General features: G+C 53.5%; 1 protein-coding gene across 1 annotated transcript in view; it reads right to left on the bottom strand.

Moving 5' to 3' along the window:
* The window catches only part of RPGRIP1 (RPGR interacting protein 1), a 96,007-nt gene that overhangs the window by 38,159 nt on the left and 43,418 nt on the right, over positions 1 to 14,430 (bottom strand). The window lies entirely within an intron of this gene.

Genomic DNA, 14,430 nt, shown 5'->3' with positions numbered 1-14,430 from the left:
GCGCTTAGTTACCCGATGTTTACCCTGGTTACAAGCGAAGACATCGCTGGATCGCTGTCACACACAACGATCCAGCGATGTCAGCGGGTGATCAAGCGACGAAAGAAAGTTCCATACGATCTGCTGCGACGTACGATTCTCAGCAGGATCCCTGATCGCTGCTGCGTGTCAGACACTGCGATATCGTAACGATATCGCTAGAACGTCACGAATCGTAACGTCGTAGCGATGGAAATTTCAATGTGTGACGGTACCCTTATTATTACAGTATAAACTGAAATTTGTTTCCAGATTTAGCTTTTCTGTTAATCACTGAACTAATATTTAGTTGTATAACCTTTATTTCTGATAATTGCTTTACATCTGTGTGACATGGAGACAACTTACGCCTGCAAACAGATATTCCAGTGGAAGCTGACGGGATTACATCCCACAGTTCCTTTGCATTCTTAGGTTTTGTAACAAAAACAGCATTTTTGATGTCACTCCACAAATTCTCAATCTGATTGTGGTCTAGGGATTGGGTTGGCCACTTCATAACATCATTCTTGTTGGTCTGGAACCAGGATGTTGCCCACTTGCTGTTGTGTTTGGGGTAATTATTTTCCTAAAACAACCATTTCAAGGGCATTTCTTCTTCAGCATAAGGCAACATGACCTCCTCCAGTATTTCGATATAGTCAAACTGGTCGATGATGCCTGGTATGCGATAAATGGGCCCAACTCCATAGTATGAAAAACATCTCCCAAACATTATACCTGCACCTCCATATTTTACAGTCTTCACAGTGTACCGTAGCTTGATTTCAGTGTTTATGGGTTGTCTCACAAACTCTCTGCAGCCTTTAGACCCAATGTTGTTCTTATGTCCTTTGAGGGGTTGAGTCGCTCAGCTGCTTGCAGAGGTAAACACAGGAATGCCTCTTGTGGTAAATCACCTGCTGGTTTATTAGAGCACAACACAAAACGTAACAGGGTTGAGCAAAGTAAACGTGGCCTTTCTGGCCTAATAATAAAACAAAGATAAAGTTCAATAAAGTTTTTTTTCCTGCATGATTCACCCACAGGAAACACCCAAGTCTTCAGCTCCTCCTGGAGCCACGTCTGGAGACTTTCCTCTCCAAACACACAACAGAGAAAAAAAACTGGTTCAATATTTAACTCCCCAGCCACACCCTTGAGGTGGAGATATGGTATTAAGGGTAGCGGAATGCACCAAATAATTAGAAAGATGATATAAGGTGCGTTCGTAGCCCGGGGTCCACCGTGCAGAGATGGAGCCTGCTGCTGAGTAAAGACGGACTAAATGACAGTTTAATGTGGATACACACACGGGTTAGCTTCACCCGGTATGAAGGAAGCGAACCCTGTTGCGTCACAGGGCCGTGGTACCGCACAAAGAGCGCAAGCAAGGAGTCACAGAACTCTATCCCAAGACTCAGGGAAAGAGTTCCTCTAGACCTCTTGCGCTCGACACAGCTACTGGGTAGTGTTGAGCGATACCTTCCGATATCGGAAAGTATCGGTATCGGAAAGTATCGGCCGATACCGTCAAAGTATCGGATCTAATCCGATACCGATACCCGATCCCAATGCAAGTCAATGGGACGAAAATATCGGAATTAAAATAAACCCTTTCTTAACTTGTAGGTTCATTCTACATGAAGGAAAACAACTAAGAATAATGTAGGATGTATTGGGGGACGTGGCGGAGACATTAAAGGCACAGAGGTTTAGCCCAATGTAATAGAATAGCTGGATTTTGTTTTGTTTTTTATGACGTTCGGCGTTAGAAAGATTTTGACTATGTTAATTTTTTTTTAATTTTGTCAGATATTGATGTTTCACTACTTCCATGCCCTTCACCTTCTTTTTTACTTCTCCCACACTTTCTTCTTCATTATCCTCATCATCAGCTTCTTTGACATCAACTTCTTCACCTTATTCATCTTCTTCATCTTCTACCTATTATTTTTTTTGTTACATGCATTGTTCATATTCTTTTTATTTTACTATTATCTTCTTCATATTCAACTTCTTCATCATATTCTTATTTGTGACAGGCATTCCCGTAGTTGTTATCTATAAAAGTTTGAAGATTACACCTTCCGTTCTGCCTGTCACAAAACAGTTACATTTGTCCGCGTTCAGTTTGGCCTGCATCATCAGGCTTTATCCAGGGGCACCACGAGGAGGAACGGACTCACCCCCATACACTGCTTAGTCTTCTTCTGCTTATAATTTAGATAATATCTTTTGCTCTGATATTTAGTCTTATGCTTAATGTTCTTCTGCTCTTTGTTCTGCAGCCTCTTGTTCTTCTGCTTCTCAGTCTTCCAGGTCGTCGTCGTCTCCAGGGTCGTTGTCTCCGGGGTCGTCGTCATCGGGGTGGTCTTCAGGGTCATCGTCTCCACGGTCGTCGTCATCTCAGTGGTTGTCGTCTCTGGTGTCGTCGTCATCTTAGGGGTGGTGTTCCAGGTCGTCGTCTTTAGGGTCTTGAACTTGGAAATGTAGCAGAAGGTACAAGTAGGCTGAGAAAATGCAGAGAAACAGCTGATGGAACTGGAACTCGGATGGCTACCCGAAGGTCCAAGAGCCAATGGAACTACCGAGGACCAGCTGACGTTACTGGAACCCGGTTACTAAGCAGGAGGTACCCGTGCTGAAAGCACTACCAAGGACCACCTGACGTTGGTGGAACTCAGATACCCAGAAGGAGGCACCTAAGCCAAAGGCTCTGCCCGGAACCAGCTGACGGTGCTGGAACCAGGATGGGGACCTATTCAAGCTTGTCTTCCTAGAGCCCCAACTAGCGGTGTTGGAGCAAAGGGTCAGCAGGGGGAGCAGAGTGTAGGCCGAAGCCTGCACTGGCGGCAGCTTTGGGTCTGTTGTGTCTGCGTGGCTGTTGCAGGACACGTTGCCGGCTACACAGCAGGGGAACAGCTGGCGTTGCTGAACCCCACTGACACATTGGCTGATGTTTTTCTCTGTGCAGCTAGCAGTACCGGGCCCCAACTGGCGGTGTTAGAGCCCAGGCTTTGCAGGGGGAGCAGAGTGTAGGCCGAAGCCTAATTGAACCAATTTTAAAGGTAACCTTTAACCCCCCCTCAGGTGTTACAAAGTAGAAGAGCCACAGCTTATGCAGCAGTAGTGCTGCACAAGTCAAAGGTTGCTCTTTTAATTTTTCTCCTTGCACACGCTGAATGAAACACGTATAACATTTAGCCCTTTATACAGTCAAACTGTGTTGGAGGCGAGAGTTCCCTTCGTAATGAGACGCAGCACAGATGTCAAGAATCCCACCTTGGTGCTGGGCGCAGCCTCCTGAGCGTTGTTATTTGCTGTACAGGAGTCTGCGCTGTCGTTTTATCCCTTGGCCTTGCGCTGTTAGCGCTGCCCATCTTCTGGCATCATTTAATGTCGGCCGTTGCGGTTTGCGATGACCATGAATCCCAGCCCCGCAGTGTCTTGACATAGTTAAAACACTGCGGGGCTGGGATTCATGGCCTGGCGCAGTACATATGTTGGCCTCTCACACTCGGGTCCTTACACCCGCTTCAGACTGTGCAGCGTCAGCTGATCCCTTATCGCATGCCACGGCCATGAAGCCGCACAGTCTGAGGAAGGCGGAAGGAGATGAGGGACAGGCGAACATATGCACTGCTCATGCCCATCAATCACACCCTCGCAGTCCAAATAAATAAGACACCGAGGGGCGTTGTGTCGGGCAGGGCGGCCGCAGAGGCGCAGGCAGCCAAACAATGATGCCAGAAGACGGGCAGCGCTACCAAGGGGGTTGCAGCGTGTCATTACAAAGGAAAGTCACACCTCCGGGACGGTTAAATGGTCACAGAGGACACATTTTAGACGTGTTCAGTTCCACATGTGCGAGGAGAATAAGTTTATGAGCCACCTTGCACACATGCAGCATTACTGCTGTACAAGGTGGCTGTAAAACATACAAACACCTGGGGGAGGGGGGACAGGTTCCCTTCAATTTCAGTTCTTGTGTCTGCGTGGCATTTGCAGGACACGTTGCCGGCTACACAGCAGGGGAACAGCTGGCGGTGCTGAACCCCACTGACACATTGGCTGGTGTTTTTCTCTGTGCAGCTAGCAGTACCGGGCCCCAACTGGCGGTGTTAGAGCCCAGGGTCAGCAGGAGGAGAGGGAGCAGAGTGTAGGCCGAAGCCTGCACTGGCGGCAGCTTTGTGTCTGCATGGCTGTTGCAGGACACGTTGCCGGCTACACAGCAGGGGAACAGCTGGCATTGCTGAACCCCACTGACACATTGGCTGGTGTTTTTCTCTGTGCAGCTAGCAGTACCGGGCCCCAACTGGCGGTGTTAGAGCCCAGGCTCTGCAGGGGGAGCAGAGTGTAGGCCGAAGCCTAATTGAACCAATTTTAAAGGTAACCTTTAACCCCTCCTCAGGTGTTACAAAGTAGAAGAGCCACAGCTTATGCAGCAGTAGTGCTGCACAAGTCAAAGGTTGCTCTTTTAATTTTTCTCCTTGCACACGCTGAATGAAACACGTATAACATTTAGCCCTTTATACAGTCAAACTGTGTTGGAGGCGAGAGTTCCCTTCGTAATGAGACGCAGCACAGATGTCAAGAATCCCACCTTGGTGCTGGGCGCAGCCTCCTGAGCATTGTTATTTGCTGTACAGGAGTCTGCGCTGTCGTTTTATCCCTTGGCCTTGCGCTGTTAGCGCTGCCCATCTTCTGGCATCATTTAATGTCGGCCGTTGCGGTTTGCGATGACCATGAATCCCAGCCCCGCAGTGTCTTGACATAGTTAAAACACTGCGGGGCTGGGATTCATGGCCTGGCGCAGTACATATGTTGGCCTCTCACACTCGGGTCCTTACACCCACTTCAGACTGTGCGGCGTCAGCTGATCCCTTATCGCATGCCACGGCCATGAAGCCGCACAGTCTGAGGAAGGCGGAAGGAGATGAGGGACAGGCGAACATATGCACTGCTCATGCCCATCAATCACACCCTCGCAGTCCAAATAAATAAGACACCGAGGGGCGTTGTGTCGGGCAGGGCGGCCGCAGAGGCGCAGGCAGCCAAACAATGATGCCAGAAGACGGGCAGCGCTACCAAGGGGGTTGCAGCGTGTCATTACAAAGGAAAGTCACACCTCCGGGACGGTTAAATGGTCACAGAGGACACATTTTAGACGTGTTCAGTTCCACATGTGCGAGGAGAATAAGTTTATGAGCCACCTTGCATACATGCAGCATTACTGCTGTACAAGGTGGCTGTAAAACATACAAACACCTGGGGGAGGGGGGACAGGTTCCCTTCAATTTCAGTTCTTGTGTCTGCGTGGCATTTGCAGGACACGTTGCCGGCTACACAGCAGGGGAACAGCTGGCGGTGCTGAACCCCACTGACACATTGGCTGGTGTTTTTCTCTGTGCAGCTAGCAGTACCGGGCCCCAACTGGCGGTGTTAGAGCCCAGGATCAGCAGGAGGAGAGGGAGCAGAGTGTAGGCCGAAGCCTGCACTGGCGGCAGCTTTGTGTCTGCGTGGCTGTTGCAGGACACGTTGCCGGCTACACAGCAGGGGAACAGCTGGCGTTGCTGAACCCCACTGACACATTGGCTGGTGTTTTTCTCTGTGCAGCTAGCAGTACCGGGCCCCAACTGGCGGTGTTAGAGCCCAGGCTCTGCAGGGGGAGCAGAGTGTAGGCCGAAGCCTAATTGAACCAATTTTAAAGGTAACCTTTAACCCCCCCTCAGGTGTTACAAAGTAGAAGAGCCACAGCTTATGCAGCAGTAGTGCTGCACAAGTCAAAGGTTGCTCTTTTAATTTTTCTCCTTGCACACGCTGAATGAAACACGTATAACATTTAGCCCTTTATACAGTCAAACTGTGTTGGAGGCGAGAGTTCCCTTCGTAATTAGACGCAGCACAGATGTCAAGAATCCCACCTTGGTGCTGGGCGCAGCCTCCTGAGCGTTGTTATTTGCTGTACAGGAGTCTGCGCTGTCGTTTTATCCCTTGGCCTTGCTCTGTTAGCGCTGCCCATCTTCTGGCATCATTTAATGTCGGCCGTTGCGGTTTGCGATGACCATGAATCCCAGCCCCGCAGTGTCTTGACATAGTTAAAACACTGCGGGGCTGGGATTCATGGCCTGGCGCAGTACATATGTTGGCCTCTCACACTCGGGTCCTTACACCCGCTTCAGACTGTGCAACGTCAGCTGATCCCTTATCGCATGCCACGGCCATGAAGCCGCACAGTCTGAGGAAGGCGGAAGGAGATGAGGGACAGGCGAACATATGCACTGCTCATGCCCATCAATCACACCCTCGCAGTCCAAATAAATAAGACACCGAGGGGTGTTGTGTCGGGCAGGGCGGCCGCAGAGGCGCAGGCAGCCAAACAATGATGCCAGAAGACGGGCAGCGCTACCAAGGGGGTTGCAGCGTGTCATTACAAAGGAAAGTCACACCTCCGGGACGGTTAAATGGTCACAGAGGACACATTTTAGACGTGTTCAGTTCCACATGTGCGAGGAGAATAAGTTTATGAGCCACCTTGCACACATGCAGCATTACTGCTGTACAAGGTGGCTGTAAAACATACAAACACCTGGGGGAGGGGGGACAGGTTCCCTTCAATTTCAGTTCTTGTGTCTGCGTGGCATTTGCAGGACACGTTGCCGGCTACACAGCAGGGGAACAGCTGGCGGTGCTGAACCCCACTGACACATTGGCTGGTGTTTTTCTCTGTGCAGCTAGCACATCTGGGCCCCAACTGGCGGTGTTAGAGCCCAGGGTCAGCAGGAGGAGCAGAGGGAGCAGAGTGTAGGCCGAAGCCTGCACTGGCGGCAGCTTTGGGTCTGTTGTGTCTGCGTGGCATTTGCAGGACACGTTGCCGGCTACACAGCAGGGGAACAGCTGGCGGTGCTGAACCCCACTGACACATTGGCTGGTGTTTGTCTCTGTGCAGCTAGCACTTCCGGGCACCAACTGGCGGTGTTAGAGCCCAGGGTCAGCAGGAGGAGCAGAGTGTAGGCCGAAGCCTGCACTGGAGCAAGTTGAAAGGGAACCTTTAACCCCCCCCCAGGCGTTTGTAGCTGAAAGAGCCATCGTGTACACCAGTAATGCTGGAAAAGGTAAACTTAGCTCTTTTAATTATGGTCCTTGCACATGCTGAACCTAACACTTATGAAATGTGTCCCCTCACACCGTTAAACCGTCCGGTAGGTGGAACTTTCCTTTGTCATGTGACGCCGCACAGCCGTCATTCTTACCCCCTTGGCGCCGTGCGCCGCCTCCTCAGCGTTGTTTGAATCTGTCCCGGAGCCTGCGCTGTTAGGTTAGCCCTTGGCCATGCACACATTTTGCGCTGCCCGTCTTCTGACATCATTTGGTGTCAGGCTGGCTGCGCCTGTGCGGCTGCGCTGGCCAAGATCCCGCCTCGCTGTGTCATCTAATGTAATCACTCTGCGGACCTGTGATCCATGGGCATGCGCAGTGCATATCCTTGCCTCTCACTCCCCTCCTTCCAGCTTCTTCAGACTGTGCGGCGTCATGGCCGTGGCATGCTATTAGGGATCAGTTGACGGCGCACAGTCTGAAGAAGGCTGAGGGAGATGAGAGAGAGGCGGAGGTTAAGATATGCACTGCGCATGTCCATGGATCACAGGCCCGCAGTGGGATTAAATCAGAAGACACTACGAGGCGGGATCTCGTCCAGCGCGGCCGCACAGGTGCAGCCAGCCTGACACCAAATGATGTCAGAAGATGGGCAGCGCAAAATGTGTGCATGGACAAGGGCTAACATAACAGCGCAGGCTCCGGGACAGATTCAAACAACGCTGAGGAGGTGGCGCACTGCGCCAAGGGGGTAAAAATGACAGCTGTGCTGCGTCACATGACAAAGGAAAGTCCCTCCGACCGGACGGTTTAACGGTGTGAGGGGACACATTTCATAAGTGTCAAGTTCAGCGTGTGCAAGGAGCACCACAAAAAGAGCCACTTTTTCCTTTTGCATCATTATTACTGCTGCACAAGGTGGCTCTTTCAGTAACAAACGCCTTGGGGGGGGGCAGGTTCCCTTAAATTTAAGTTGTTGTGCCTGCATGGCGGTCGCATGACACGTTGCCGTATACACAGCAGGGGAACAGCAGGCATTACTGAACCCCACTAACACATTGGCGAGGTGTTTGGCTCTTTGCGGACAGCACTTCTGGACAACAACTAGCGGTGTTGGAGCCCAGGGACAGGAGGAGGAGGAGGAGGTGGAGGAGATAGGAGGGATTGCCACACACACAGCTGGGGAACAGCTGACGTTACTGAACCCCAATAACAGAGGAGCGACTGTTGGGACTGTGCGGACAGCACTTCTGGACGGCAACTAGCGGTGTTGGAGCCCAGGGACAGGAGGAGGAGGAGGAGGTGGAGGAGATAGGAGGGATTGCCACACACACAGCTGGGGAACAGCTGACGTTACTGAACCCCAATAACAGAGGAGGGACTGTTGGGACTGTGCGGACAGCACTTCTGGACGGCAACTAGCGGTGTTGGAGCCCAGGGACAGGAGGAGGAGGTGGAGGAGATAGGAGGGATTGCCACACACACAGCTGGGGAACAGCTGACGTTACTGAACCCCAATAACAGAGGAGGGACTGTTGGGACTGTGCGGACAGCACTTCTGGACGGCAACTAGCGGTGTTGGAGCCCAGGGACAGGAGGAGGAGGAGGAGGTGGAGGAGATAGGAGGGATTGCCACACACACAGCTGGGGAACAGCTGACGTTACTGAACCCCAATAACAGAGGAGGGATTGTTGGGACTGTGCGGACAGCACTTCTGGACGGCAACTAGCGGTGTTGGAGCCCAGGGACAGGAGGAGGAGGAGGAGGTGGAGGAGATAGGAGGGATTGCCACACACACAGGTGGGGAACAGCTGACGTTACTGAACCCCAATAACAGAGGAGGGACTGTTGGGACTGTGCGGACAGCACTTCTGGATGGCAACTAGCGGTGTTGGAGCCCAGGGACAGGAGGAGGAGGTGGAGGAGATAGGAGGGATTGCCACACACACAGCTGGGGAACAGCTGACGTTACTGAACCCCAATAACAGAGAAGGGACTGTTGGGACTGTGCGGACAGCACTTCTGGACGGCAACTAGCGGTGTTGAAGCCCAGGGACAGGAGGAGGAGGTGGAGGAGATAGGAGGGATTGCCACACACACAGCTGGGGAACAGCTGACGTTACTGAACCCCAATAACAGAGGAGGGACTGTTGGGACTGTGCGGACAGCACTTCTGGACGGCAACTAGCGGTGTTGGAGCCCAGGGACAGGAGGAGGAGGAGGAGGTGGAGGAGATAGGAGGGATTGCCACACACACAGCTGGGGAACAGCTGACGTTACTGAACCCCAATAACAGAGGAGGGACTGTTGGGACTGTGCGGACAGCACTTCTGGATGGCAACTAGCGGTGTTGGAGCCCAGGGACAGGAGGAGGAGGAGGAGGTGGAGGAGATAGGAGGGATTGCCACACACACAGCTGGGGAACAGCTGACGTTACTGAACCCCAATAACAGAGGAGGGACTGTTGGGACTGTGCGGACAGCACTTCTTGACGGCAACTAGCGGTGTTGGAGCCCAGGGACAGGAGGAGGAGGAGGAGGTGGAGGAGATAGGAGGGATTGCCACACACACAGCTGGGAACAGCTGACGTTACTGAACCCCAATAACAGAGGAGCGACTGTTGGGACTGTGCGGACAGCACTTCTGGACGGCAACTAGCGGTGTTGGAGCCCAGGGACAGGAGGAGGAGGAGGAGGTGGAGGAGATAGGAGGGATTGCCACACACACAGCTGGGGAACAGCTGACGTTACTGAACCCCAATAACAGAGGAGGGACTGTTGGGACTGTGCGGACAGCACTTCTGGACGGCAACTAGCGGTGTTGGAGCCCAGGGACAGGAGGAGGAGGAGGAGGTGGAGGAGATAGGAGGGATTGCCACACACACAGCTGGGGAACAGCTGACGTTACTGAACCCCAATAACAGAGGAGGGACTGTTGGGACTGTGCGGACAGCACTTCTGGACGGCAACTAGCGGTGTTGGAGCCCAGGGACAGGAGGAGGAGGAGGAGGTGGAGGAGATAGGAGGGATTGCCACACACACAGCTGGGGAACAGCTGACGTTACTGAACCCCAATAACAGAGAAGGGACTGTTGGGACTGTGCGGACAGCACTTCTGGACGGCAACTAGCGGTGTTGGAGCCCAGGGACAGGAGGAGGAGGTGGAGGAGATAGGAGGGATTGCCACACACACAGCTGGGGAACAGCTGACGTTACTGAACCCCAATAACAGAGGAGCGACTGTTGGGACTGTGCGGACAGCACTTCTGGACGGCAACTAGTGGTGTTGGAGCCCAGGGACAGGAGGAGGAGGAGGAGGAGATAGGAGGGATTGCCACACACACAGCTGGGGAACAGCTGACGTTACTGAACCCCAATAACAGAGGAGGGACTGTCAAACTGTGTTGGAGGCGAGAGTTCCCTTCGTAATGAGACGCAGCACAGATGTCAAGAATCCCACCTTGGTGCTGGGCGCAGCCTCCTGAGCATTGTTATTTGCTGTACAGGAGTCTGCGCTGTCGTTTTATCCCTTGGCCTTGCGCTGTTAGCGCTGCCCATCTTCTGGCATCATTTAATGTCGGCCGTTGCGGTTTGCGATGACCATGAATCCCAGCCCCGCAGTGTCTTGACATAGTTAAAACACTGCGGGGCTGGGATTCATGGCCTGGCGCAGTACATATGTTGGCCTCTCACACTCGGGTCCTTACACCCGCTTCAGACTGTGCGGCGTCAGCTGATCCCTTATCGCATGCCACGGCCATGAAGCCGCACAGTCTGAGGAAGGCGGAAGGAGATGAGGGACAGGCGAACATATGCACTGCTCATGCCCATCAATCACACCCTCGCAGTCCAAATAAATAAGACACCGAGGGGTGTTGTGTCGGGCAGGGCGGCCGCAGAGGCGCAGGCAGCCAAACAATGATGCCAGAAGACGGGCAGCGCTACCAAGGGGGTTGCAGCGTGTCATTACAAAGGAAAGTCACACCTCCGGGACGGTTAAATGGTCACAGAGGACACATTTTAGACGTGTTCAGTTCCACATGTGCGAGGAGAATAAGTTTATGAGCCACCTTGCACACATGCAGCATTACTGCTGTACAAGGTGGCTGTAAAACATACAAACACCTGGGGGAGGGGGGACAGGTTCCCTTCAATTTCAGTTCTTGTGTCTGCGTGGCATTTGCAGGACACGTTGCCGGCTACACAGCAGGGGAACAGCTGGCGGTGCTGAACCCCACTGACACATTGGCTGGTGTTTTTCTCTGTGCAGCTAGCACATCTGGGCCCCAACTGGCGGTGTTAGAGCCCAGGGTCAGCAGGAGGAGCAGAGGGAGCAGAGTGTAGGCCGAAGCCTGCACTGGCGGCAGCTTTGGGTCTGTTGTGTCTGCGTGGCATTTGCAGGACACGTTGCCGGCTACACAGCAGGGGAACAGCTGGCGGTGCTGAACCCCACTGACACATTGGCTGGTGTTTGTCTCTGTGCAGCTAGCACTTCCGGGCACCAACTGGCGGTGTTAGAGCCCAGGGTCAGCAGGAGGAGCAGAGTGTAGGCCGAAGCCTGCACTGGAGCAAGTTGAAAGGGAACCTTTAACCCCCCCCCAGGCGTTTGTAGCTGAAAGAGCCATCGTGTACACCAGTAATGCTGGAAAAGGTAAACTTAGCTCTTTTAATTATGGTCCTTGCACATGCTGAACCTAACACTTATGAAATGTGTCCCCTCACACCGTTAAACCGTCCGGTAGGTGGAACTTTCCTTTGTCATGTGACGCCGCACAGCCGTCATTCTTACCCCCTTGGCGCCGTGCGCCGCCTCCTCAGCGTTGTTTGAATCTGTCCCGGAGCCTGCGCTGTTAGGTTAGCCCTTGGCCATGCACACATTTTGCGCTGCCCGTCTTCTGACATCATTTGGTGTCAGGCTGGCTGCGCCTGTGCGGCTGCGCTGGCCAAGATCCCGCCTCGCTGTGTCATCTAATGTAATCACTCTGCGGACCTGTGATCCATGGGCATGCGCAGTGCATATCCTTGCCTCTCACTCCCCTCCTTCCAGCTTCTTCAGACTGTGCGGCGTCATGGCCGTGGCATGCTATTAGGGATCAGTTGACGGCGCACAGTCTGAAGAAGGCTGAGGGAGATGAGAGAGAGGCGGAGGTTAAGATATGCACTGCGCATGTCCATGGATCACAGGCCCGCAGTGGGATTAAATCAGAAGACACTACGAGGCGGGATCTCGTCCAGCGCGGCCGCACAGGTGCAGCCAGCCTGACACCAAATGATGTCAGAAGATGGGCAGCGCAAAATGTGTGCATGGACAAGGGCTAACATAACAGCGCAGGCTCCGGGACAGATTCAAACAACGCTGAGGAGGTGGCGCACTGCGCCAAGGGGGTAAAAATGACAGCTGTGCTGCGTCACATGACAAAGGAAAGTCCCTCCGACCGGACGGTTTAACGGTGTGAGGGGACACATTTCATAAGTGTCAAGTTCAGCGTGTGCAAGGAGCACCACAAAAAGAGCCACTTTTTCCTTTTGCATCATTATTACTGCTGCACAAGGTGGCTCTTTCAGTAACAAACGCCTTGGGGGGGGGCAGGTTCCCTTAAATTTAAGTTGTTGTGCCTGCATGGCGGTCGCATGACACGTTGCCGTATACACAGCAGGGGAACAGCAGGCATTACTGAACCCCACTAACACATTGGCGAGGTGTTTGGCTCTTTGCGGACAGCACTTCTGGACAACAACTAGCGGTGTTGGAGCCCAGGGACAGGAGGAGGAGGAGGAGGTGGAGGAGATAGGAGGGATTGCCACACACACAGCTGGGGAACAGCTGACGTTACTGAACCCCAATAACAGAGGAGCGACTGTTGGGACTGTGCGGACAGCACTTCTGGACGGCAACTAGCGGTGTTGGAGCCCAGGGACAGGAGGAGGAGGAGGAGGTGGAGGAGATAGGAGGGATTGCCACACACACAGCTGGGGAACAGCTGACGTTACTGAACCCCAATAACAGAGGAGGGACTGTTGGGACTGTGCGGACAGCACTTCTGGACGGCAACTAGCGGTGTTGGAGCCCAGGGACAGGAGGAGGAGGTGGAGGAGATAGGAGGGATTGCCACACACACAGCTGGGGAACAGCTGACGTTACTGAACCCCAATAACAGAGGAGGGACTGTTGGGACTGTGCGGACAGCACTTCTGGACGGCAACTAGCGGTGTTGGAGCCCAGGGACAGGAGGAGGAGGAGGAGGTGGAGGAGATAGGAGGGATTGCCACACACACAGCTGGGGAACAGCTGACGTTACTGAACCCCAATAACAGAGGAGGGATTGTTGGGACTGTGCGGACAGCACTTCTGGACGGCAACTAGCGGTGTTGGAGCCCAGGGACAGGAGGAGGAGGAGGAGGTGGAGGAGATAGGAGGGATTGCCACACACACAGGTGGGGAACAGCTGACGTTACTGAACCCCAATAACAGAGGAGGGACTGTTGGGACTGTGCGGACAGCACTTCTGGATGGCAACTAGCGGTGTTGGAGCCCAGGGACAGGAGGAGGAGGTGGAGGAGATAGGAGGGATTGCCACACACACAGCTGGGGAACAGCTGACGTTACTGAACCCCAATAACAGAGAAGGGACTGTTGGGACTGTGCGGACAGCACTTCTGGACGGCAACTAGCGGTGTTGAAGCCCAGGGACAGGAGGAGGAGGTGGAGGAGATAGGAGGGATTGCCACACACACAGCTGGGGAACAGCTGACGTTACTGAACCCCAATAACAGAGGAGGGACTGTTGGGACTGTGCGGACAGCACTTCTGGACGGCAACTAGCGGTGTTGGAGCCCAGGGACAGGAGGAGGAGGAGGAGGTGGAGGAGATAGGAGGGATTGCCACACACACAGCTGGGGAACAGCTGACGTTACTGAACCCCAATAACAGAGGAGGGACTGTTGGGACTGTGCGGACAGCACTTCTGGATGGCAACTAGCGGTGTTGGAGCCCAGGGACAGGAGGAGGAGGAGGAGGTGGAGGAGATAGGAGGGATTGCCACACACACAGCTGGGGAACAGCTGACGTTACTGAACCCCAATAACAGAGGAGGGACTGTTGGGACTGTGCGGACAGCACTTCTTGACGGCAACTAGCGGTGTTGGAGCCCAGGGACAGGAGGAGGAGGAGGAGGTGGAGGAGATAGGAGGGATTGCCACACACACAGCTGGGAACAGCTGACGTTACTGAACCCCAATAACAGAGGAGCGACTGTTGGGACTGTGCGGACAGCACTTCTGGACGGCAACTAGCGGTGTTGGAGCCCAGGG

This window comes from Ranitomeya variabilis, chromosome 1 (assembly GCF_051348905.1).
Source record: "Ranitomeya variabilis isolate aRanVar5 chromosome 1, aRanVar5.hap1, whole genome shotgun sequence".
Lineage (NCBI taxonomy): Eukaryota > Metazoa > Chordata > Amphibia > Anura > Dendrobatidae > Ranitomeya > Ranitomeya variabilis.
Note: the sequence above shows the minus strand (reverse complement) of the source record. Positions and strands in the feature narration are given on the sequence as shown.